Source organism: Mauremys reevesii, linkage group 7 (assembly GCF_016161935.1).
Source record: "Mauremys reevesii isolate NIE-2019 linkage group 7, ASM1616193v1, whole genome shotgun sequence".
Lineage (NCBI taxonomy): Eukaryota > Metazoa > Chordata > Testudines > Geoemydidae > Mauremys > Mauremys reevesii.
In genome coordinates this window covers 125200666-125228386 of record NC_052629.1, presented here as the reverse complement: position 1 = coordinate 125228386, position 27721 = coordinate 125200666, and the positions used below count along the sequence as shown (strand labels likewise).

The 27721-nt window shown below is 45.9% G+C and overlaps 1 protein-coding gene across 15 annotated transcripts in view; it reads right to left on the bottom strand.

Annotated features, from left to right (window-relative positions):
* The window catches only part of IHO1 (interactor of HORMAD1 1), a 79967-nt gene that overhangs the window by 44297 nt on the left and 7949 nt on the right, over positions 1–27721 (bottom strand). For 7 of the 15 annotated variants that reach the window (XM_039482286.1, XM_039482290.1, XM_039482291.1 and 4 more), the window contains exon 1: positions 8700–8745. The gene's annotated coding sequence lies outside the window, so the exon portion shown is untranslated. Of the gene's footprint in view, positions 1–7006; positions 7026–8699; positions 8801–12756; positions 13305–15757; positions 15874–27721 lie in introns of those variants that run through there. The other 8 variants (XM_039482281.1, XM_039482282.1, XM_039482283.1 and 5 more) reach the window with 5 other exon arrangements.

Sequence of the window (27721 nt, the reverse complement as noted above, 5' to 3'; positions counted from 1 at the left end):
TTTATAGTGTAAACATTGTCACTTTTAGGTGCCTGAGATTGTCAGACAAATTTCCCCTATCAATGTTATACCCTTTACATTCCCAGAGAAGGTGACCAACCGCTTCTTTGACCTTGCATGTCTCACACAGCCCATCTTTGTGATTATTAAAGCCAAGTTATTGTGTACGACACAGTATCCAGTAAGTATTCCGAGTAGAATTCCCTCACTCTTTCCATCGCGTTTTTGCAAGAAGTGAGCATTTTCAATTTCAAGGCCTACTTTATGAAATCTCTTCCCCCGGGTTTCTTTTGTACATACTTCATACCTCTCAGCTCTTAGTTCATTTTTAATTAGATTTTCCAACTCCTATGTACTTAGAAAGCTCATTTGTCAAAATGTCAAAAAATATCATTTTTTTCACAGCATTTCTTGCTACTGTGTCTGCCATCTCGTTTCCTGCTATCCTGATATGCGCTGAGATCTAGGCTCCCATCTGTGCCAATTCTGTTTTTAGTAACAATATTTCATTAATTATATCATTTCTACTATCTGTATTCTCATTTTTGATTGCAAGTAGTCCTGTTAGTGAATCTAAGATGACAATGGAGGTAGGTAGCACATCCTGTATTCAGTATAACAGCAACATTATCTCTGCTAGTTCAACTGTCATAACAACTACAAAATTTGTTCCTCTAATGGATCGCTTTGTTCCAAGTGATGGGACACAGAATGCTGTCCCCCACTCTCCAAGTTCTCATCTTTAGACCAGTCTGCAAATATTGGGCAATGTGTGCTCCATTTTCCACACATATATCAATTTTCTATATTTAATACATTTAGCTCTCCTTTTAATTGCATTATGTGGTTCCACATTTATATCTGGGGGGTGATTTTCCTCCTATAATGCATTTTACCATGGTTTTATATGCTAATTTCTGTAGGTCTTTCATAGAATCATAGAAACATAGGGCGGGAAGAGATCTCAAGAAGTCATCTAGTCCAATCCCCTGCACTGTTGCAGAACAAAATAAATCTAGACTATCCCTAGCAGGTGCTTGTCCAACCTGTTCTTTAAAATCTCCAGTGATGAGGATTCCACAACCTCCCATAGAAGTCTGTTCCAGTACTTAAGTATCCTTATAGTTGGAAAGTTTTCCTCAATATCTAACCTAAATCTCCCTTGCTGCAGATTAAGCCCATAATTTCTTGTCCTACCTTCAGTGGACACTGAGAACAATTGACCACCCTCCTGTTCATAACAGCCCTTAACACAATGGTTCTCAACCTTTCCAGACTACTGTATCCCTTTCAGGAATCTGATCTGTCTTGCATACCCCAAGTTTCACTTCACTTAAAAACTGCTTGCTTACAAAATCAGAGATAAAAATACAAGTGTCACAGCACACTATTACTGAAAAATTGCTAACTTTCTAATTTTTACTATATAATTATAAAATAAATCAACTGGAATATAAATACTGTACTTATATTTCAGTGTATAGTACATAAAGCAGTATAAACAACCCACTGTATGAAATTTTAGTTTGTCCTGATTTCACTAGTGCTTTTTACATAGCCTGTTTTAAAAACTAGGCAAATATCTAGATGAGTTGATGTACCCCCTGGCAGACCTCTGCGTACCCGCAGGGATACATGTACCCCTGGTGGAGAACCACTGCCTTAATATAGTTGGACTGTTGTCAGGTCTGCCCTCAGTCCTCGTCTCTTGAGACTAAACATGCCCAGGTTTTTTAATCTTTCCTCAAAGGTCAAGTTTTCTAAACCTTTATCATTTTTGTTTCTCTCTTCTGGACTCTCTCCAGTTTGTCCACATCTTTCCTAAAGTGTGGCACCCATAGTTGGGCACAGAACTCCATGTGAGGCCTCATCAGTACCAAGGAGAGTGGGACAATCCCTTTCCATGTCTTACATACGACACTCTGGTTAATATACCCCAGCATATTAACCTTTTTTTGCAACTGTAACACATTGTTGACACATATCAAATTTGTGATCCACTATATCCCCCAGATCCTTTTCAGCAGTACTACCACCTAGCCAATTAATCCCCATTCTGTAGCATTTGAAAAGGCCTTCCTAAGTGTAGTACTTTGCACTTGTCTTTATTGAATTTCATCTTGTTGAATTCAGACCAAATCTCTAATTTGCCATGGTCATTTTTGAATTCTAATGTGTCCTCCAAAATGCTTGCAACCTCTCCCATCTTGATGTCATCTGCAAATATAAGCATACTCTCCACTCCATTATCCAAGTCATTAATGAAAATATTGACTAGTAGTGGACCCAAGACTGACCCCTTTGGGATACAACTAGATGCAGCTTCCAAGCTTGATAGTGATCCTTGAAAACGACTCTTTGAGTACAGTTTTTCCACCAGTTGTGCACCAACCCTATAGTAATTTCATCTAGATCACATTTCCCTAGTTTGCTTATGAGAATGTCATGGGGGACTGTGTCAAAAACCTCACTAAAATCAAGATATATCATGTTTATTGCTTCCTCCCATCCACTAGACCAGTAACCCTGTCCAAGAAGGAAATTAGGTTGGTTTGGCATAATCTGTCCTTGATAGATCCATGCTGGCTATTCCATATAACCCTATTATCCTCTAGCTGCTTACAAATTGATCATTTAATCATTTGTTCCAGTATCTTTCCAGGTATCAAAGTTCAGCTGACTGGTCTGTAATTCCCTGGGTCCACTTTGTTCCCCTTTTTAAAGATAGGTGCTATGTTTGCCCTTCTCCCATGTTCTGGGTCTAAGGCTAAGATTTTGTCACACATATTTTTAGTAAAAGTCACGGACAGGTCATGGGCAATAAAGAAAAATTCACGGAAGCCTGTGAACTATTTGCGACTTTTACTAAAAATATGCATGACAAAATGGGGAGCTGCAAGCTCCCCGCACCATGCAGGGTGGCCTGGCTCGGAGCTGCAAGGTCTCCCCACCACCAGCGGCTCCATGCTCCGGGGCACCCCCACCAACTGCGGCAGCCAGGAGCTGCAGAGCTTCCCCACCACCCGTGGTAGCTGGGAGCTGAGAGGCACCCCCACTGCCTGCAGTGACTGGGACCTCCCAGGGGCCCCGCTACTTGCAGCAGCTGGGAGCGGTGGAGCATCCCTGCCACTCTCAGAGACTGGGAGTTCCCGGGAGCCCCGCTGCCCACGGTGGCCGGGAGCTCAGGGTCTCCCTGCCGCCTTGGAGCACCAGGGTCTCCCTGCCACCCTCTGCAGTGGGGAGCTCAGACCCCTGCAGTTCCCAGCCACCAGAGATAGCGGGGCATCCTACAGCTCCCAGGTGCCTGGGGCTCAAGTCACAGAGGTCTCTGGAAGTCATGGATTCCATGACCTCCATGACAAAATCATAGCCCTAGTCATGACCCCTCCTCAGGAATGGTTCTGATTGCTTCAGATAGTTCCTTAAATACCCTACAGTGAATTTCATCCTCCTGACAACTTGAATATATCTAATTTATCTATATGTTCTTTAACCTATTCTTACCCTATTTTGGCTTGCAGTCCTTCCCCATTGTTGTTAATTGTGTTAAGTATCTCTCACCATTAACATTTTTAGTGAAAACTGAAGCAAAGGCATTAAAACACTTCAGCTTTCTTGATGTCATCAGTTACTAGCTCTCTTTCCCCACTAGGTAGAGAGAGGATCTACACTTTCTTGTGTCTTTCTCTTGCTCCTAATGTATACAAAGAACCTCCTCTTATTACCTTTTATGTCTCTTGTTAGGGGTAACTCACTTTGTGCTTTAGACTTTCTGAGTTTACCCCTACATGCTTATGCTATACTTTTGTACTCCTCTCAGTAATTTGTACATGTCCACTTTTTATGACTCCTTTTTGATTTTTAGCTCATTAAAGATCTCCTGATGGAGCCATATTGGCCTCTTATAGGAAGAATAATCTTTCCTTTGCATTGGGACAGTTTGCAGTTGTGCCTTTAATATTGTCTCCTAGAGAAACTGCCAGCTCTTCTGAACTTTTTCTCTTAAGTTTTTCTTCCCATTGAACCTTATCTACCAGTTCTCTGAGTTTGTTAAAGTCTGCTTTTTTTAAGTCCATTATCTTTATTCTTTTGCTCTCACTCCTTTCTTTCCTTAGAATAGTGAAATCTATAACTTCATAATCACTTTCACTCAAATTGCCTTCCACCTTGAGATTTGTTACCAATTCCTCCCTGTTGCTCAGAATTAAGTAAAAAATGGCTGCATCCTGGTTAGGTCCTCCACTTTTTGGACCAAAGAGTTGTCTTCAATACAACCCAAAGACTTTCTGGAAATGTTGTGCTTTGCCCAACTGCTGTCTAGGTAAAGTCCCCCATTACTACCAGACATGTTTTTTTATGCTGAACTAAATGCTTGTCATCTATACTCGAAGATTGGTCTTATTAATGCTCTATAAATTATTACCAATGCTTTCTTATCTGCACCAGAAGAGGTTCCAGCAATATTTTTAAATAGACTGTAAATACTGAAGGTAAATGTAAAGATGAAAGCAATGTGATTCTTCCATGTTACCTTGCTATCAAATGTCAGGAATTTGTAGCTTTTAACTATGCCTATTTGCTGTCCACATAGACCTTTTACAATCCTTTTTATATTTTCCTTTAATGAATATCATTCCTTAAGTATTGAAAATTGAAAGAATCACATTTCCCCATTCTGCACTTTTCCTATATGCTTTGTTAATTCGCTTCTCGGCTATTTTCTGGTTTCTGTTTTTAGCCCACAGGGCAGCCATCTGTAAACAATAAAATGGCTATTCCTGCACTCATCCTTTTCAACAGATAGTTTATCATTATGCTGAATAAGGTAGAGCTGATGACATTCCCTGTGGACTGCCATTTGTGAATGTATATATGCTAAAGTAGGCTTTCCTTACTCTGACCTGCATAGTTTTTTTACTTAAATCCTTTACCCAGCTACATGTTCTTTCTTTTATGCTTATTGCTAATTTATGCAATAAGCTCTCTCTCCACAACATATCATAAGCTTTTACAATAGCTAGGAAAGCTACTATCAGATAGTCTTTATTTCTCATACTTTTTTGTGCTTCTGTCTCTACTCTTACTATATGATCAGATGTATTCCTTCCCCTCCTGAACCCACTTTGCACATTTTCTTAATTTTCCCTATACATATACATTGCTACGTGGCATCTCTAGCACCTCACCGGGGGTGGAGATATACAGTTTTGTCAAAAAAAAAATCTAATATCCTATGGTTACCCTATCTGGAACGGTTTCTCTTTTAAATGCAACTAGCACAACTGTTGCTATCTTTCTTTCCCATATTCTTGCTAATTAGTGGTTAACATATAGTGTCTTATCCCTTATGCTTTGCTTCACTTCATCTTCAGTCATTTTGATTGGCACCCCTTATACAATTTATTTTGTCTCCATCAGACAGTTGACAGCTTACTTTCACCTCTCCTGGCATTTTAGTCTTTGTTTCTCCACTTGTTCCTTGCTTTTACATTCAATTAACAGCTCTCCTCCTTGCAGCATTCTAGCTCTTTCAATGGCTCCAGCACTTTTAAAAATCCACTCTGCCACTTTCAGAGGGTTTATATTCCCTATCTTCACACCCTTGAGTAATGAGTACTGAATTATTATAATAGTTTGATTTTACTCTTTTCTCATTCCTGTTTTCTGCTTACCGTTTCTTCTTCTAGCTCTGGCATGTCTACACTTTTCTTTTTCCTAACCTGTGATCCTCTGCTATCTCCTTTATCATTTTCTAGACTGGTTTTAGTATTCTCCATTATATCTTCCAGCCCCCTGGTTATAGTTCAGCAAGTCCCACTCAAACTCCCACCCTGTCATCTGAACTTCCTCTGTTTATAGTACCCACCCACCTCCTTCTCCAGTTAAGTCTGGCCCACCCTCCAGGTGCAGCCACATAGTATAATAATTATACTAACTGGCACCTCAGGTCTATATTCAACCATTCATGGCCTGTGTGGAGTACATACCCCATCACAATATGCATTATGAAAGTACTGAATTTGAAGTCCTATTGGAATAAACTGAATGAGCTAATAAGGTGGAGACACTACAAGAAAGATCCCAGACATAAACTCATCAAGAAATTAGAACCATTGGAGAGTCTATTGGAATTGTATACATATGCACATCAATGAATGGCTGCACAGTCACATCAGTTAAACACAGGTACATATAGCTGGATTACCTCAGAGTTAGGTTATTTATTTGAACAGAATAGCTGCACAGATGTGTTCTTAAATCAAAAGAGTCACATGTTCAAGAAAAAGCAAGTGTTTATTAAAATATAACACAATACCAAGCCTCTGTTTATTTGCTTGTTTATAGCCCTCTCAGTGTTGTCAAATCTCATGATTTTATTGTGAGTGTCACAATATTTGGTGTTTTTCTTAAAGCCTCAACTCCTGGAGACACTTAAATATATGAGACTTTAACAAAAAACAAACAAACAAAAAAACCCCCAAGTTTCTAGCCCTCATGGTTGCAAAGGAAACCTTGAAACTTGACCTATGTGCGTTAGGGTGACCAGCTGTCCCAATTTTATAGGGACAGTCCTGATATTTGGGGCTTTTTTTTATATGGGCTCCTATTATCCCCCCCACCCCCATCCCGATTTTTAACACTTGCTACCTGGTGTGGAAGTAGGGAAAGAATTAACAAGGATTTGAAGGGGATCTTAATGCATGTCAGTCAGTTAGCAAGAGTCAGGCTAGTAGTTAGCAAGAGTTAAGCCACACTGTAACCCTAATGACGTGAGACTTGTAGAAGCGAGGATGGTGTGAGGCGAGAGGGAAAGAACTGTGTAAGGAGTTATTACGACCTTGCAACTGATAACCAAATATGTAGACTGGCGTCTCCTAGAAGTGAGAAAAATAAGATAGCAGGATGGCTTATGTATAAACAAAATGCAGTTGTTGCTCATTATTGTCTGTATTATTGCTTGTTATTGTCTGTAACAAAGGTATAAATGCTTGCTGTAATTGTTTACCTGTTGAGAGACCTGTCCGGGACTGGGGCGACCCTGTGTCCTAGGGCACTCCCTCCCTCTATTGTAATTACTGGAGAAATAATAAAGTATTTGATTTTGCTGCACCCAAAGAAAAAGCGAGAACTGAGTTTTTCTCCGACACTGGTCACCCTATGTAAGGTTCAAGAACAGAAGGCAAATGAAATGAGTTCAAGATATTTTATTTAAAATCTTAATGACTGATTTTTTTAAAAAGTATTAAGGCTCATGATTTTTGAATGCTTGGGGTTGCCAATATTGCATTCTGGAAACATATTCATAGATTTTTAAGGCAATAAATGACCATTATGATAATCTAGTCTGATTTGAACTTCTGCATAACATAGGCCATGGTATATTTCAGGATCAGCTGAACACCTACATTTTCTCTTACTGACACACACACTTTATATCACAACAATCCTTCCTGCTGTTGGATTCCCCTCCCTCCCTCCCTCTCCAAGGCCCTTCACCAGGATCTACTCCAGCCCTGCAATACTTGATCCATCTTGTTTAAGTTAAAAATCAATCCTCACCCCAGAACAGGCTTCAAACATATAAGTTTCAGAGTGAGCACAAGTAATGTGAGTGCATATAAGACACTAGATTGTGTACTTCTACTAAAAGTTTACGGTGCCAAATTCATCCCTATTATATCCAGCTGCAGTAACTGTAGTATACTTATAGCAGGAATCAGTTTAACCCCTTTATATAGAAAGGGCCTCAAATATCACTCTTAGAACCATACATTTTAGTGTGTCCACTAAGTTCCAGACTGGGAATCCAAGGAACCAGAAAACCAGCTGCAGATGTGTATAGTAAAGTAGATCAAGGTGTACATTAAACATTAGCAGAAAGAGAAAGTATTGCCAAGTTACTAAAACAAAATTTCCATTTCTAATTAAATGTATATTGTTAAATTTTACAATGCCTAACAACGGTTAGATTCTGCTCTGTACTAACCCAGTGTGTTCGTATAATAAAATGGTTATTTACTTCAAAATAACGAGGTATTTGAAAATGTTCTGAAAACACCAGGCTTGGCAAAGCCTTTGCCCTAAGGGGATTCTGCCAGGCAAGCAGCCTGTTATCCTTGTCCTGTCTCCTGCTGTATAGTCAGAGGGATAATGGCGGTCAAAGGGGGTTCTCCATGCCATGGCCCAGCTGTGCCCGGGCTAACGAGCCAGCTGGCCGGTTTACAGCGTTACCCGGGCACTGTCTGACACAAACTCCCGCCATTTACAAGGCTGGCAGCTCCCCCCGGGGTCTGGTCACTTTCTTTGCATTGCAAAGGCGGAAGCGCCTCAGCCTGCCCGGCACCGGGCACCGGGCACCGGGGCTGTTCCGAGCGCGTAAAGACTGAAATTGCTCGTTTGTCCCATTGTCACCCAGGCTCGGTGTCCCCCGGGCCAGAGCCAGAGACCCGCAGCTCCCTGCGGGGGCGCTGTCTGTGCAGCGCCTGGCCCTGACTGACTGACTGGGGCGCTGGGTCCTCGGTGCCCAAACCCCCAGCGACGGGCCCGGCCAGCGCCGAGCGCAGGGACCGGGACCGGGACCGGTGGGTGGGTGAGCGAGCGCCTCTCCCCCCCCCCCTTCAGGGGGCTCCCCTGGGGCCGGGACTCGGCAGCGGCAGCCCAGTCCGTGCGGACGGCGCCTCCCTCTCTCCCCGCCTCACCTCACAGGCGGCAGCGACCGGCGCGCGGCTCCCTCAGCGCCAGGCGCCAACCGCCGCCGGCAGCGCGCCCAGCCCTGCGCGAGACCCCGCGCGCCCCCCGCCCAGCCCTGCGCGCGAGACCCCCCCCGCCCCGAGACCGCGCCCAGCACTGCGCGCGAGACGCCCCCCCCGCCCCGAGACCGCGCCCAGCACTGCGCGTGAGACCCCCCCCCGCCCCGCGTGGCTGCCCCCACAGAGACCGCCCCCAACACTGGTAATAAAAAAAGGTAATAATTGGAGATATACCAATCCCCTAGAACTGGAAGGTCATTGAGTCCAGCTCCCTGCCTTCACTAGCAGGACCAATTTTTTTGCCCCAGATCCCTAAGTGGCCCCTCAAGGATTGAACTCACAAGCCTGGGTTTAGCAGGCCAATGCTCAAACCACTGAGCTATCCCTCCCCCGCACTGTGTGTGAGACCCCCCCTTGCCCTGAGAGCCCCCTGCCTTTCCCCACTGACCCCAACATATAGCACTGACCCCCCGTTCACCCCAGCACCCTCATCCCCCAGACCCCAGTATCCCCCCACCCAGCACCCCACCCCAGTATTCCCCCGGTGACCCCACACCCTCACCCCCCAAACCCCAGTATCCCCACCCAGCACCCCACCCCAGTATTCCCCGGTGACCCCACACCTCACCCCAAACCCCAGTATCCCCACCCAGCACCCCACCCCAGTATTCCCCGGTGACCCCACACCCTCACCCCCAGACCCCAGTATCCCCACCCAGCACCCCACCCCAGTATTCCCCGGTGACCCCACACCCTCACCCCCAAACCCCAGTATCCCCACCCAGCACCCCACCCCAGTATTCCCCGGTGACCCCACACCTCACCCCCAAACCCCAGTATCCCCACCCAGCACCCCACCCCAGTATTCCCCGGTGACCCCACACCCTCACCCCCCAACCCCCAGTATCCCCCCACCCAGCACCCCCACCCCATTATTACCCTGCTGACCACTCACACCCCCAGACCCCAGTATCCCCACCCAGCACCCCACCCCAGTATTCCCCTGCTGACCCCTCACCACACTCACCCCCTCAGGTCCTAGTATTTCCCCACCCAGCACCCTCACTCACCTCACGCATTCCCCCACCCCAGTATTCCCCGACTGACCCCAACCCCACTGATCCCAACCCACCTGTAGACCACTGAGACCCCCCCCCCACGTACCCTCTGCACTATCTCAGGGCTGCAATTTCAGCAGATGAGCTGTGGGCACTTGAAAGGGAAATTAATACATGCCAGGCACTTAACCGGGACTAGCTGAGCCACTGGCCACCTGCCTCCTCCCAGGGGCAGAGGGGCCTCCATGTCCTGGACAGAGACTTACTGGCATTTAGACAACAAGCAGATCAACACCCTATCCCTCCTGGTGAATTGTGTGTTGTATTTGTTCTTTCCTCAACCTAAGGCTTATGTCAGAGACAGCAGAATTTCTCTCACTCTGCAGGACCCTGCATGTTGGATGCCTCCCAGCCAGCACACACACAGTGTCAGAAAGAAACCTCTAGCCATGTCTTGTACAGCATCACAACTTGCAAGCAGCAGCTGAAGCAGGCGTCATTTCCCCCCTACCTCAGGGCTTCTAGGAGCATATTTTCCTTCTTTTGTCATATGTCGCGCCCATGGTCTGCAATGGGGCACACATGGATCAAGGGGGGATATATCCCTAGCTTGAGATCTGACAGGCAACGAATGTAAACATTCTCTCCGTGTAACTGAATGGATAGATAATGGGCCACAATGTTCTGTGTTTTCCATTGGATCTTTGCTGGGATTTACTTTAGCTCTGGGTGCAGAGGCTTTCTGAGTTCATCACATGTAGGACATTTTAATGGGCAAAAGGAAGCAGGATTTGCAATGTAAACACCATTCTCAGTATTTAACTTCCTAAGTGTGTTTAGAGAGAGCCCCAGGTTCCCATTACAGCTACGAGCTGAATAATCCATATTCTCACAAGGAAGCTTTTTCTCGTATAGTTTTGTAATTTTTTCTTTGCTTTGTTTGAACAATGTACCATAAATTGGAAGGTAAGGGTATTATTGTTTCCCGATATATTTTTCCTTTCTCATTGTCAGATTTTTGGGGGGGGAGGGTTACTCTTAATTTTCAGAGTGAATTTAGTGCTAAAATTGTTGGCTTGTCAGTTTTGGGGGCACACGGTAAGCACTAAAGATATTATGCTAATGAGCCTGGTATAAGCACATTGACAGATTAAAGAAACTGTGCACTGTCCTTCCTGTTCTTACCTTAGTGAGCTTTCTCTAGAATAAAAAGAAGGATCTAGATCGGTGGTGTCACACTAATAGGCAGCCAGATGCATTTACAGTATTCAGCTTCCTTGACAGCGTCTGCAGAATCTAAGCTTTCATTAAACAAAAGCCCTGCAGGGCTTAAAACAGCCTTGGGAGAGGGCTGTGGCAGGGCATAGGCTGGGCTGATTGGGGAAGGCAGCCACAGCTGGGCCACACACCAATCAGGCCACAGCTGGCCCTATAAAAGCCAGGGAAGCCAGGAGTAGAGACTCTCTCTTGCTTTGAGAGGGAGGGATTTGTCTGCAGGGAGCTGAGAGCCGGTACCTGGGGTGGAGCAGGGCTGGGGGAAGGCTAAGGGAGCTCCAGCCTGGAAATGCTCCAGGCTGCAGGCATAGTGGAAGGCCAATTGGGTACTGGGGTTGCAGAGGGGCAGCCCAGGGGTAGGCAGAGGCAGCAGGTCCAAACCTCCCTTGCCTATGATGAGTGGCTTTTACACTGCACTCTGCCCCAGTGAGCAGGGACTAGATGGTGACTGGCAGTAGCCCATGACTGAGGCACAGTGGGGATAGAGGGTTGGGGGTTCCCCTGGGGGGAGACCCTGAGACTGGGGGGATATTGCCAGGGGGCAGCACCCCAAAGGCAAGGGGGACCAGGTCCTGGGAGGGACATGGGAGCCGGCAGCAGTGGGACACGGGCCTGCAGACAGCGCTCTGGAGGTTGGAGATGCTAATTCCCTGAGACGACCAGCAGGAGGCACCGCAGCGGTGGGTCGTGCACCTTTACAAACTGCAATGACACTTAATGCAACTAGTGTTACATCGTCCCAGACAGCCTGAAACACTCCCTAAGGCCATGTCTACACTCCAAAATTATGTCAACCTGACTTACGTTGGCATACAGCCCCTGCAGTGATAAAATCACTTGTCTCTGTAACACTTGGCTCCTTGTGTCAGTGGTGTATGTTCTCCCCAGGAGCACTTGTATCAATTGTATTATCAGTGTGGGGCATTGTGGGACAGCTCTGGAAAGCCAGTAACGTCAATGTAAGCAATGCACTGTCTAGACACTGACACTGTGTTGACCTGATTACATTGACTGTGACTCTACGCTGCTTGGAGAGGTGGTGTTACTAGGGCCAGCTCCAGGGGTTTTGCCGCACCAAGCAGCCAAAAAAAAAAAAAAAAAAAAGCCGCGATCGTGATCTGCGGCAATTCAGCGGGAGGGCCTTCACTCCGAGCGGGAGTGAGGGACCCTCCGCCGAATTGCCGTGGAATCCCTGAAAGTGCCGCCCCACTCCGGAGTTACCGCCCCAGCACCTGCTTGATAAGCTGGTGCCTGGAGCCGGCCCTGGGTGTTACTAAATCAGCGTAGAGAGGCACTTACATCGGTGGGAACCAAATTTAAGTGAAGACACTTCCACAGCTAGGTCGACATGAGGCGACTTACATCGACTTGTAGTGTAGACTAGGACTAAGACTGATGTAAATGGCCCCCATTCATCTCAATAGGGTGCCAACTCTTGAGCCTAATGGTGACATTAAAGGCTAGATCTTCTGAAGTCTTAGGCAGTTGCACATGAAGTTGCATGTGGACTTTCAGTTGTGTGTTAATGGCCAAGAAAACAAAGACACCTGTGTTCCTAAAGATGTCCTGCATCATTTTTCTTCTGAGTGATGCTGAATGGAACAAAAATTTTCTAATGCAACTTTGAAGTTAGCACATAAAAGCATTATTCTGCCTTTGATCTTTGTACATACCTCCCATTGGCATCCATGGGAGACCTGCTATGCATCAAGGGGAGCATGAGACACTATTTAGCATCAGCCGAGGAGTCATATTACAAATGTAGCTTGGTGAGCTCTTCAGAAGCACTCCGAGGTCTCTGCTTCACTTTAAGGCATTTCCATTGCTATTATGAAATGATTTGCTCACTTTGTGCCTAGTCAGTCTATTATTTTAAGTTATGCAGAGCACTTCCCACCTTGGATGTGGCTGTGGCAATTCTGGTTTGTCTGCTGGGTTGTGCAAGTCGGCGGAATCTCTAGGGCCCCATAAATGAGATTGTATCTTTTCCTGGGGCTTATACAGGAGAGAGAAATGTCGATAAGATGGGCATTCCTTAATTGTAGGTTTGACAGCTAACTCAGCTCTGGTCTGTCTCCCTCTTATCCATAGCACAGTTCCTCTGAGGTTAATGAGGTTTCCAAGCTCTGGCTTGTAGCACTACTCATATCTGTAGCAGCAGACAGCGCTTGTAATGGAAGGGAGTGAGGCCAGATGCAGCAAGCCAGTCATTTAGTAAAACCTAGAAGAAAGTGCCAGAATATAGTCAATGTTTTATACAGTATATGTTCTCTAGCACAGGGGTTCTCAAACTTCATTGCGCTGTGATCCCCTTCTGACAACAAAAATTACTTCACAACCTGTCACGGAGTCACTGGCCGATGCTCTGGAACTGCTCCCTACGAAGCCAGGCAGGACTCTGGGGGAGCCTCCTCTCTGTGAGCAGATTGTCCCCAGGCAACAGGGGCGGCTCCAGACCCCAGCACACCAAGCGCGTGCTTGGGGCGGCATGCCGCGGGGGGCGCTCTGCCGGTCCCGGGGAGGGCGGCAGGCGGCTCCGGTGGACCTCCCACAGGCGTGCCTGCGGAGGGTCCGCTGGTCCCGCGCGGCTTCGGTGGAGCCGCGGGACCAGCAGACCGTCTGCAGGCATGCCTGCGGGAGGTCCACCGGAGCCGCGGGACCGGCGACCGGCAGAGTGCCCCCCGCGGCGTGCCGCCCTGCTTGGGGCGGTGAAATGTCTAGAGCCACCCCTGCCAGGCAAGAAGCTTTCACAGTTTCCACCTTCCCGGGTCTGAGCTCAGAGCATCCAGCATCCCCTGCCCCACCGTGTGCTTCCCGCAGCGAGTCCGACGGGTGGGGTCCTGGGGCAGCCAGAGGGGCCTGCCCCCCCACTCCGCAGGCAGATGGGACTCTCAGCCAGCCGGGAACACAGAGGTTTATTAGACGACAGGATCACGGCCTAAAACAGAGCTTGTAGGTACAGAGAACAGGACCCCTCAGTCAGGTCCATCGGGGGGGGGGGGGAGGGGGCCTCCCTCCATTTCCCCAGCCAGCTCCAAACAGACTCTCTCCAGCCCATCCTCTGGCCTTTGTCTCTTTCCCGCGCCAGGAGGCCCCTGATCTCTCTGTTCTCCAACACCTTCCGTTGGCACCGGTAGGGGAGGGGCCCAGGCCACCAGTTGCCAGGAGACAGGGTGTCGGCCATTCTCTGTGCAGACACCATCACACTGGCCCTCTAGGGCTCTGCCACAATCCCACCCCCTGATCCCACCACCTAGATCCTTAAGAAAGGCATAGGGGGAACTGAGGCACCCACCCAGTATTTGGAGAAAACATTAAGAACATTCCCACTTTGTCTCACAACCCCAGGAGGGGGGACTGAAGTCTGAGCCCCACTTTGGGCAGGGGGGCCAAAGCAGAAGCTTAAGGGCATCAGCCCCAGGCTGGGGGCCTGCAACCTGAGCCCCACCGCCCAGAGCGGAAGCCCTCTGGCTTTGGCATCAGCTCTGGGCAGTGGGGCTCGGGCTTCAGCCCCAGGCCCCAGCAAGTCTAAGCCAGCCCTGGTGACCCCATTCAAAGAGGGTTGTGACCCACTTTGGGGTCCTGACCCACAGTTTGAGAACCACTCATTTCCTCATAGCGCATCTGATTCCATTACAAATTCATATGCACTTTTCAATGTATAAAATGTGCTGGTATTCAAACTTGTGGGCCATGATTATTTTAACACCAGGTAAGAAAAAGATATCTCCCTGTCCATCTTGAGAGAGTCCACAAAGAAGTCATCATGGGAGTCCATGGTGGCTGTCTCCTCCCCCCGGGAGCATTCTGATCTTGGGGCCTTAGTGGTGAGAATGAGAAATCCAAACTTTTCAGGAAAGATCAAATTCCCTCTCAACCCCCTTCCACAGGCCCAGCTCCACTGAGGAGTGTTGCTGGGTCAGAAGGCACTGATCTAGTTCTTCTGCAGGTGGGTCTTCAAATGCCACGTACATACACACATGGCTTGCAACAGCTACGACCAGCACTCCACTCGCGACTCTACCTCTGCTTATCAAAATGACTGGTAAAGGGCAGCGTGTTCCTAATCTTTGCTGGCAAATGATCAGAAATGAACCTCAAACTCTGACTCATGCAAAGTAGCACTCTTTGCTTCCTCCAGCGCAGTAGGTTGGCTTTACCCATACTGCAATTTACATATTTTCGTAACAATTTGATGAGGCATTCCTGGGCTATTTGGGATTTTTGCATTTTCACATCTTCAGAAGTGGTCTCTGCTTGCAGAATTGGGGCTTTTCTGCACTGGGAAATTGACCCGCTGAACTAACACAGTATAATTTGTAGAATTCTTTGAGGGTGTCACAAGCGTGTGGCCAAGAGCGATCCAGCTGGTCTGGTGCACTTGGCCTTCCACAAAGCCCTTGGCAAGGCCCCGCCTCACAGGCTCTTAAGCACGGTGAGCAGTCATGGTAGTGCCATAGCAATACATTTGGAGGCCCCCTGCGAGACAACCTAGAGGGGACCCTTGCCATTAATAATATTCCATTACCAATTTAATCAGAGTATGCAGATAATGCCTATAGAAATCCACAATTACTCATTGGTGCAGATACCTTCGAAGCTAAATAAATAGCCTGTCACGTTTTACTCTTATTGGTGGATTACGACTAGGAAAGAGAACCAGTGTTTTCTTACCTTGATTATGCTGAGTAACGGAATTCTATTGATGAATTATTCTATCATGTCCTTGACGTCCAGTGTCTTGCAAATGTCACTGGCTATGGACACTGCAGCCTGTCCTACCAAAAGTTCTGAGACATGGTAGACCTCAAATACATTATTATTAACTTAAGCTTTGAGACACTTCTTTCTGCAGATGTCACAGGGATTAGAGCTGTGAGAAACACACCTACAGCAATACACGTGTTTGGATTCACCATGGACAAACTGCTTCTGAAAACCCAGTCTCAAGTGCATCCACAGGCTTCAGCAAAACACCAGACTCTGGGTTCAAAAACTAACTAGATGAGTTCATGGAGGCAAGTCCATCAATGGCTATTAGCCAAGATGGTCATGGATCCAGCTCAAGCTCTAATCTTGCCTTCTCTCTCTCACACTCATAACCCCCCTTGTTTACGCTTTCTCATCATAATACAACAACAGGAGGACATCGAACTCAGCTGAAAGGCAATGCATATGTTGAATTGAAAGGCAACCTGTCAGGCTCTCCCTGGGGCAAGGCCCTCCCTGCTCTAGTGATCTGGACTGGAGTCCTGGAGCCCAGCAGTCCCTCCCTTGAATAATACCAATCCTTATTGACAGGTTTCAGAGTAGCAGCCGTGTTAGTCTGTATCCGCAAAAAAAAACAAAACAGGAGTACTTGTGGCACCTTAAAGACTAACAAATTTATTTAAGCATGAGCTTTCGTGAGCTGCAGCTCACTTCTTCGGATGCATAGAATGGAACACACAGACAGGGGATATTTATACATACAGAGAACATGAAAAGGTGGAAGTATGCATACCAACAGGCAGAGTCTAATCAATTGAGATGAGCTATCCTTAGCAGGAGGAAAAAAACTTTTTGAAGTGATAATTAAGATGGCCCATAGAAGGTGTGAGGAGAACTTAACATAGGGAAATAGATTCAATTGGTGTAATGACCCAACCATTCCCAGTCTTTGTTTAACCCACAGTTAATAGTATCTAGTTTACAGAGCCAGAAGAGTACCCAGAAGCCACCTACTACAGGACAGGCCCAACAAAGAAAATAGCAGAACGCAACTAGCCATCACCTTCAGCCCCCAACTAAAACCTCTCCAGCGCATCATCAAAGATCTACAACCTATCCTGAAAGATGATCCCTCACTCTCACAGATCTTGGGAGACAGACCAGTCCTCGCTTACAGACAGCCCCTAAACCTGAAGCAAATAGTCACCAGCAACTGCACACCATACAACATAAACACTAACCCAGGAACCTATCCTTGCAACAAAGCCCAATGCCAACTCTGTCCACATATCTATTCAAGTGACACCATCATAGAACCTAATCACATCAGCCACACCATCAGGGGCTCGTTCACCTGCACATCTACCAACGTGATATATGCCATCATGTGCCAGCAATGCCCCTCTGCCGTATACATTGGCCAAACCGGACAGTCTCTATGCAAAAGAATAAATGGACACAAATCTGACATCAGGAATCATAACATTCAAAAACCAGTGGGAGAACACTTCAACCTCTCTAACCACTCAGTGACAGACTTGAAGGTGGCAATTTTGCAACAAAAAAACTTCAAAAACAGACTCCAAAGAGAGGCTGCTGAACTTGAATTAATATGCAATTAACCTGCACCATGAAGCACAAAGGCGAGAGCTCACCCAGCAGGGAATACACCATCTCTAAGGAACAGAGTTGAGGGGAGGGCGGTTTCCCAACCAGTCTTGGCTAGTGTGACGGTGCTGCCCGTGGGAGCCAGCTGAGGTCACTCAATCAGGGTGAACTGCAAACCAAACGGGGCAGACAAACCCCAAACGCTGGTGGTTATTCCAATACTTAGATTTACCAACCAGCACAAAACAGCTTCTACAGTACCTCACTGGTCACTTAGAAGTCCAAACCATAAAGTGCCCAGCCTCAGGCCTCCGTCCAGACACACCTGTCAGATATGATGATGATTCCTGAGAATCTTACTTCATCATATAAAAGAAAAGGTTCTTCCAATCCCAAAGGATCAGCCACATACCCAGGTCCAATTATAACTTAGATCTTACCCAAAATACACGCTATAGCCAATTCTTATTAACTAAGCTAAAATTTATTAAAAAAGAAAAGATAGAGAGTGTTGGTTAAAAGATTAATCTACAGACAGACTTGAATTCAATTCTTGAGGTTCAGATACACAGCAGAGATGAGCTTGTAGTTGCCAAAAGTCCCTTTAGAAATAGTCCATAGGTTATAGTCCAATGTCCATATTCAGGGTGGCTCCAGTCAATGACTGGGGATCTCAATCCTTATGGCTTAAGGTTTCCCCCTCTTGAAACCCAAAGCAGATCTGAGATGAAGTAGGATCGTGTCCCAGGCTTTTTATACATTTCCAGCAGCCTTTTGGCCTGAGAAAACAATAGGCTCAACTCCTTCTCCCAAACATCCTGGCAATTAGCACAGAGTAATTTACCCATTAAACAGTTCAGATACAGGTTAGCACAACCTTCAAAGAGACACAGAGACAATAATACTATTTTACTCAAGTATCATTATAAATGTTAATATTCCTTTTTTTGATCTTTGAATTAAAACTATAGCAATAGACAAGACTTGTTTGTTTGCATCCCAAGACCTGAGCAAACATCTCCCCTTCTACCTCTAACAATGCAGACTTGCATTTCAAAGCTCTATTCATTTACATATCTTCCTAATCCGTCCTTAAGGTTCACCCATGGGTCAGGTCAGTCTATGAGTTAATTAACTCTTTCTGTTCCTGTCATCTTTCGATGAGATATTATATCACAGTCATAACGTCACAAAATTGATGCAGGAAGGGATGACACAAACATCACTGACTGCATCCCAAAGGCTCCCCATCCTGGGTTCTGTCTCATTACAGCTTGTAGTGGGTTAGGAGCCATGTCACTGTATAACAGAAATGGTTTACCCAACTCATGTTCAATAACATGATTGAATCTTTTTACGAACTTAAGGTAAAACTTACTGAGAACAATAGTGGATTGGATCTGCCCTGACACACCAGTAACCAAATCTGTCCTCAGCCCCTGAAGCACAGACTGCTCACTCACAGAATTAGCATGGAGATGGTTCTGTTCCAACACCATTGTTTTCCCAACACACTGGCCACACACAGCCACTTGGTTATGGGGCTGCTCAACTTTCTTAACATCTCTTACTCCATCTGAGACCTTTTCAAAGCTGCCCACACTGGATCTTTCACAAGGAAAGTCAGTGGATCCATTTACAACAGAAAATTTTTGGCTGTCAGGAACTGAAACTTTCTTGATTAAATCACTTTCACACCCTTCAGTTGTACCAAACTGCTTGCACAGATTACCAGGAGGATTTCTCTCCTTAGCAGCTTCTTTAAGCAATAATTTACCTTTCACAGAAATTCTGCTTTTACCCTCTTCACCTAGGGCTTGCTCTAAAGGAACACTTCCCTGAGCAACCACAGACTCTTTCTGGGTTTTACTTACATTTATGATCACCTTTGGCCCTTCAGGCAGATTTCTACACAATTCCCTTTTAGGCAAACTTATAGACTCACTAGATAAAAGGTTAGAGGTTTTCTCCTTCCCTCTGCAACTTTCCTCATAGTCACTGGCAACTTGCATGTTGTCAGGCTCAACACCCACAAGTTCAGGAATCTTTTCTTTCTTGTTACAAGTTGTTAGACTGCCAGTAGGTAACACAATTAAATCACCTTTATGCTCTCCTTGTGCCCTGGCTAGGGTATCACTCTGATCAGACAGAGTTGCTACACCCTTTTCCAACCACACATTAGCAACTGGCAAACTACAAGCACCAGAACTGTCTGGTCTTTGGGACCTTGCTATGACACTAACTGGATGCAACCTAGTCACAGTGCCATTCTCCCCAGCAGACACAAACTCAGGATTATTCCCTTCCTGGGCTTTAGCTGTATTTACAACCAACTCCGAGACAACTGAATCACCCTTAACCATTACAGGCTGAAAGGCACCTTCTGTCTGCTCCACAGACACAGAATAGCCGGAGACACATTCTCCTTCACCAGACACACAGCTTGGGATTTCACTTCCCTTGTCCCAGCACATAGGGCTGTTCACAGACAACTGCTTGGAGACTGGGGTAGCTCCCTCCATAGGCAAGTCAATACCCCTGACAGACACAGGCACATTGCCTTCACTGTCACATTTCTCCACACAGGGCACAGGTAAGGGACAGGGACACTTATTTTCCACTATCCCTCCCTTTCCAAACTGCTGACTAGACAAAGCCATTAGCTCACAAGGCTGCCTAGGCTTATCCAGACTTTTCCTGCCAGGCACATTGCCTCTCCCAACAGATAAACTGCTGTTTTTCTCACTACACTGAGCTACTTCCAGCAAACCACAGTTATTCTTTTCAGGTTCACTTTTACAAGCTGTACTAGCCACCAATCCATTACCCATCACAAATCTACCCTCTCCTTCCTCAGTTAGGGCTTCCACTTGAGTATTTACTTTAATTTGCTTTTGAGAAACATTTTCCTCACCCAGGAGATCTTTCTGCTCCTGATTTAACTTCAGATTTACTTCTGAGACATTAAACAGACATTCAGAAACTTCATTTACAGACACACTGCTTTCTGGCACAGACAAACAGCTATTACCCACCAGGTTAGAATCCCCCTCTCCCCAGCCATAGCAAAACTGGTTAAACACAGAAAACTGCCCAGAATAATACCACATATCAACATTGTTATAAACTGGACTTTTAAGAGGATACAGTTTCTGCTGTTCTTCCATTGCTTTTTTGACTTGGAGCCGAAGCCTGGCAGTTTCTTGTTGCATCTTCTGGGTCTCCTGTTTCAGCTTCTGTTGCCTCTGGCGAGCTTTCTTTTCAGCAGCCAGTAATTCCAGACGTTTCTTCTCTCTCATCAGCCTCCTTCTTTCTTTTAGCAGCTTCTTTCTTTCTTTCAGCAGCTTCTCTTTCGAATTCAGCTATTTTTTGCCTTTCCAGCAATCGAAGATCTGCTAGTTTCTGTTCATGCTCCAGTTGCAGTTTATTTGCTGCCTTATTTATTCTAATTGTTTCTGCATTTTCTGTAGCATCAGGTAAGGGCTGTGCTCCTGCCTCCTGATCACTGGCCGTTAACAGATCTCTCATTTCTTGATTTGTAGCTTTCTTTCTAAAGCTTATCCCCTTTCCTGAACACAAATCTTCCAGGGCTTTTTTGTCAAGACCCTCATATGCTCTTTGCTCACCCATTGCAACTGCTCTTTAACCAACCAAACTCTCAATACCAAAATTCCAATTTGGATAGCGTGAGCTTAATTGACCTGGTTCTGTGGATCCAAGCCCGACTACGCCACTGTGGGAGCCAGCTGAGGTCACTCAATCAGGGTGAACTGCAAACCAAATGCTGGTGGTTATTCCAATACTTAGATTTACCAACCAGCATAAAACAGCTTCTACAGTACCTCACTGGTCACTTAGAAGTCCAAACCACGCAGTTCCCTTAAAGTGCCCAGCCTCAGGCCTCCGTCCAGACACACCTGTCAGATATGATGATGATTCCTGAGAATCTTACTTCATCATATAAAAGAAAAGGTTCTTCCAATCCCAAAGGATCAGCCACATACCCAGGTCCAATTATAACTTAGATCTTAAATACACGCTATAGCCAATTCTTATTAACTAAGCTAAAATTTATTAAAAAAGAAAAGATAGAGAGTGTTGGTTAAAAGATTAATCTACAGACAGACTTGAATTCAATTCTTGAGGTTCAGATACACAGCAGAGATGAGCTTGTAGTTGCCAAAAGTCCCTTTAGAAATAGTCCATAGGTTATAGTCCAATGTCCATATTCAGGGTGGCTCCAGTCAATGACTGGGGATCTCAATCCTTATGGCCTCTTGAAACCCAAAGCAGATCTGAGATGAAGAAGGATCGTGTCCCAGGCTTTTTATACATTTCCAGCAGCCTTTTGGCCTGAGAAAACAATAGGCTCAACTCCTTCTCCCAAACATCCTGGCAATTAGCACAGAGTAATTTACCCATTAAACAGTTCAGATACAGGTTAGCACAACCTTCAAAGAGACACAGAGACAATAATACTATTTTACTCAAGTATCATTATAAATGTTAATATTCCTTTTTTTTTGATCTTTGAATTAAAACTATAGCAATAGACAAGACTTGTTTGTTTGCATCCCAAGACCTGAGCAAACATCTCCCCTTCTACCTCTAACAATGCAGACTTGCATTTCAAAGCTCTAGTCATTTACAGATCTTCCTAATCCGTCCTTAAGGTTCACCCATGGGTCAGGTCAGTCTATGAGTTAATTAACTCTTTCTGTTCCTGTCATCTTTCGATGAGATATTATATCACAGTCATAACGTCACAGCTAGGGAATATAGCATCTCTGCAGGGCCGCCTGGGGGGGCAAGGGGGGAAGGGGGCAATTTGCCCCAGGCCCCCACAGGGGCCCCACGAGCTGCTCTGGGTTTTCGGCAGCGGGCCCTTCCCTCGCTCCAGGTCTTCGGTGGTGGAAGACTCGGAGCGAGTGAAGGACCCGCTGCTGAAGTGCTGCCGAAGTCTCGGAGCGCCGCCCGGTGAGTGCAAGCGCTGCAAGTGGCGGGGGGGTGGGGGGGAGGAAGAAAAAAAGCTGCGATCAGCGGCACTTCGGCTGCTCTACTGCCACCACTTCATTCTTCAGCGGCAGTTCAGCAGCGGGTCCTTCCCTCTGAGAGGGACCCACCGCTGAATTGCCGCCAAAGCCCTGGCCCTGCCCCAGCCCCCTGAATCCTCTGGGCAGCTCTGCATCTCTGTAGGGAACACAGTGTATGTGTCTAAGGACTTCAAGCATGAGGCATCCTCTCGTATTCGGTTTACTTTAAATCTGTAGAAGCACTTTGAGCATGCAAAGGGCCATATAAATGCCAAGTATCCCGTAAATGCACCATATTTAGTCTGCTCTGTATCAGTCAAAATAGCCTTGAAACTAGAGACTGGATCTGAGGCCCCCTGCAGGGTTCAGTGTGGGTTGCTAGAGTACTGGGGCATGGGATAAGTGGGAGGGTTCTCTCATGGATCAGTAGCTGGTTAAAAGATAGGGAACAAAGGGTAGGAATAAGTGGTCGGTTTTCACAGTGGAGAGGTAAATAGCAGGGTCCTCCAAGGATCTGTCCTGGAACCAGACCTGCTCAACATATTCATAAATGCTCTGGGAAAAGGGGTAAACAGTGAGGTGGCAAAATGTGTAGATGACACAAAACTACTCAAGATAGTTAAGTCCAAAGCGGACTGTGAAGAGCTACAAAAGAATCCGCGACCAATGGGAGCCGTGATTGGCCAAACCTGCAGAGGTGGCAGGTAAACACACCGGCCCGGCCCGCCAGGGGCTTTCCCTGAACAAGCGGCGGCCCGACTTTGAGAAGCCCTGTCCTAGAACATTCTAGCCCTAGATGTGAGCTCAGCTCAGACTTGCGTCCCTGTGCGTGGTAGTCACCAGATGTAAGGTCAGGGAAGGAAGACCGAGAAAACAAGGACTGCTATTTTCTTTGTTTTTTTTTCTTTCAGGTCTTGGTATTTTTAGTCTTTCACCAACCATCTATACAGTTAGATCGGTGGCAATGCTGAGGAGACAACTTGAAATGCTTTTGATCTAAGCAGGCGAATTCTCTTGTCTCATACAAAGACATCTTACTCAATCAGCACTCTGCCTATTTTCCATAGGTTGCTAAAAAGTAACTAAGATTCTGTCCTTTCTAACACTGAATGGACATGTCCCGTCTGACACTTCTTATCCTTACCCTCAACAGAGACAGCCTCCAGTCTGAAACCCCGTTGGGGCTCTTTACAGAAGATGTGTCACTCCTGACAAACTGCATCCTGAGCAGGCACCTGTTCTCTAGACTATAAAGTCATTTCTGTGTCATGGTGCCACCTCGAGCCTCAACCAAGATCTGGGCTCTACTGACGAGGTATTATACAAACACACAGTAGGAGACAAAGGGCTTAAAACACACCTACACCAGACAGACAGCATGTGGGAGAAAGGAGGATGCTGCTCATTTTACAGGTGTAGAACTGAACCCAGAGAGATTAAGTGGTTTACACAGGGTCACACAGGACACACAGCAAAGCCAGGAACTGCAGCTGAATCTCCTGAGCACACAAACCTGTCTCGAGCCTCACTCTGACCTTTCATTATTAAATGCATTATTTTGTGTCTATTGCCATGTCTGTGGGCCCATTATGTATGCTTCAAAAAAAGCATCAGGTATCTTTCCAACAATGGGCAGCAGCGATTACCTCATCTCAACCAGCCTGAGTTGCCAGATGGAGAAAACCTCTATTGCCAACTTTTTAACACTTGGGTGTGTAGGTAGACACCTAAGTGGCCTGATTTCCAGGAGTGTTGAACAACCACCGTTGCAATTTGTTTCTATAAGAGCCACAAGTGCTCAACATCTCTGGAAATTAGGCTCCTAAACCCTGTAGGTAATCTGAATATGAATTTAGGAATCTAGCTTTAGGCAACCACCCCACAGCTTTAGCCCAGGGTGGGCAAATGCCTGACTAAAACTATCAACTATGTATTATTCCTTGAATGTCAACAAAGTTGAATCCAGGTGGGCACAAGTTCCACAGCTGAGAACATTCAGCTCCAGACCAGAGTGAAGAATTCAAACTTCACACTTAGTCTCAAACATCTCAAGGTGCAGAGGGAGAGAATCACGCTGCTAGATTGCCAGGTCCCAAACCATACTGGGCTTTCCTTTGTATACATGAAAATAAACACTTTGAATTGCAACAGAAACCGGAGGAGATGCCAAGGAAATGTACAGAGGAGAGGTGTTGTGTTCTCACACTATCCTCCTTCAGTAAGCAGGGAGCAGTCATATTCAGCACTAGCTGAAGCCACACACAGAGCAGTAGCCTGGCCTGGAGGAGACAAAAGGTGCAGAAAATAGGAAGCCTGTAGCAGTCGAGCTACATGAACGTCGTGTCCAAGTCCTATTGGGTACGTCTACACAGTGAGCAGCAGCCATGGCTGAGAGTCTCAGGACCCAGGTTGACAGTCTCAGGCTTGTGGGTCTGGCCCTACAGTGCTAAAAATAGCTGTGTAGCCATGGCTCAGGCTGGAACTCGGGTGCTGTGTAGATGTACCCCCCACAGCGCATCAGCTCTGGGAATGCCGTATCCAAGCGAGAGAGAAGGAAAGTGCAGAACACAACAAGCTAAGGAACTGTTACAAACTGGGTTGGGTTTGGTGATGTATAGAGTTTTGTAACTTGTAAAAACCACACTATAAATATAGCTAGTTTAAATGCATATTTCCGAAACAGACCTTCTTTGTAAGGTGAACATGCTGTGAGATAAGTATTGCTTCTCAGATGGTGTGTGTGCTCCTTTTATAGGCTACTGCTTTTTCTTTAGTCAATACATTTGGCTAAGCTCAGTTATTTGGTCTCTTGAACATTTTTAAGAATGAACCATGAGTATAGTCAAACAACTGGCTGCACCTTTTAGTCAATAATTGGCAAGTCAGGGGCATTAGCCAAGCATTAATCAAACCGATTTGGCGAGAGGTCTGTTGCCCAATTCAATAGTTATTGATTATTAATAATTTCTAGTTAATTCAGATTCAAAGAGCTGGGGGATTGCAGGGCTCTAGTCCCAGAATCAGATGCGGCAGAATCCAGGGTAGTGAGTTCAATATCTGGTTGGGAACCCCGGTGCGCACAACGATGACACACTGAGGGAAAACCACAGCTTTAGCCACTTGCATTAGCACGATTAACAACAGCTCCAAATCACAGAGCTACAGCAGTCAGACAAAGCTACTGTGCCCTCTCGTACCATTCTGTGCATCTACCCACACCCTTCTTTGGGGATCCAGACAAAGGGCCTACTCTGTCCCTGGCATGCCAAACAAATCCGATGGTCCCGATCCTCCCTTTGCATGGTGTTCTGGCCTGTCGTAGGGCCTACTGGTTGTCGTGAATATTCATTCAAATGCCCAGGCCTCCCTTGATCATGTCTAACTTCCTCACCCTAATACTGTTGGGGTGTCCTTATCCTGCAGGTTAGTACTTTAATGATCTTACCTTATTATCATATGCATGTGGTTAACCATCTGCCAACGTTTCTGTCCTACAATATCCAAGGCTCGTATCAGTTCAATGTTCATTGGGTACCAACTCCCCCCTTAAGCACACAATTCCCAGTTCCCCAAAACTCAAGGTAACCGTGGGGCCATTGCTCTGTGGCCAAAACCCATAGGCCTCAAAGCCTTACACAGCTGCTCAAGCTAACGCCTGGGGTTCCTGCTCAGTAAAGTGAAATGCTAAAGCTAGTGCTTTGGGCTACGGGTCATAACTTGCTCGTTTGGATTCATTGGGGAGAGTAACCTCATGGAGGTTGGACTTTGGGGGTCACTTGCAGCAGGCTGTCCTACGGGGTTAGGCTGGCAGGGGCACCCTGAAAATTGAGGGGCCCGCGAACAGTTAACTGCAGCCAGAGGGGACCTTGGCAGATCCCTCAGCATGTAGGAAGGAGAGGGGAGCTAAAAGGAGAGGTTCTGGTTTTTCAGGGACAGGCAGCAGTGCCCACTCTCCTCCCAGAACCCGGATAAAACCCAGAAGGCCTGGTGCCCAGCCCCCACTGTTCTAACCCACGGAAACCCACTCCCCTCCCAGAGCCAAGAATATAACCTTTGTTCGCTAATATTTTCAAACCCGCCCCTTTCTTTTCCTTTCTCGCTCTGTTTGCTGAACAAACTGCTGCCACCTCTGCTTTGAAATGCATCACAAAGAGTCAACTAATCTCCCTTGGCTCATGTCTCCCTCTCCTACCCTGCTTCCTCCTTGCTTCTGCCCTCTCTCTCTTTTAAACGTTAATACTGTATTGTGGTTATTGCAAAAAAAACCCATCGCAGAAAGAGACAGAAACTGGGAAAAAAAAGATACCAGCCACCTGCTTAGGGTAAGAACTTCACTTTAAATAAGACCTGGAAGATTAACGATTTAACCCTTCAGCAATGCAACAGCTTAAGACACGCCTGACTTTCTTGAAGATATGGTTGCCAAGCAACAAAAATGCTAACTCTGCTTCTGATCCTAGCTGCTAACTAACAGGAAACATGGGGTTTTTTCGTGTTCGAAGCTAAAAGCTATATAAAGTGATGGACGTGACCTTGTGTTAATTTAATTAAGACAACCAAGGGGGCAAATAACTTAATAGGGATTTTTATTAATTCGTGCTAAAATTTTAAATAAAAAAGGTAAAAAAACCTGCCTAATTAAATGTTTATTTTGTTTAGCTTTTTTTGTTTTCTAAAATGCATTGCCTTAATGCCTTTAAGCTCTCAATGTCTTCTCTTGCATCGTTATTAAATACAATTTTGGCACCATTCAGCTTTAATTGTAAGCTAGTCCTGTATGCTATGTTGTAAGTGTCACAGGACTATTTTTATTTTACCTTTTTATTGCGATAATCAATTTTGCACTCATAATTATTAAAAATATTAATAACATTAGTGGTACTGTTGGAAAATCATAGTGCTAATGAAGCCTTTTTGTATTAGGCCTGAGTGAACCAAAGTTATGCTATGCTTGCCCAAACCGTGTTGGAAAGCTTACAGAACTTATTAGACTGAAGGCCGTGTATTTACCTATGTCAGCTCTTTCGCTTATCAGCTTGTTTGGCTCCCCAAGTGTATGCAGCTGCGTTCACATGTATGTATCCAAAGTATCTAGTACAAAGGGTCAACGGGTGTATCTTGTTTCCCCTTCAGAATGACAAATGTATCCTCAACAGCTGTATGTATCTTGTAGCCCCCACAAAATGATATATGTATCCTGCGTACCCAATTATCCCCTAATAGATCCATGTACAGGGTCTATAGGTCAGCCAAATAACGTAAATGAGACGTCAACAAAGTTGTTTGT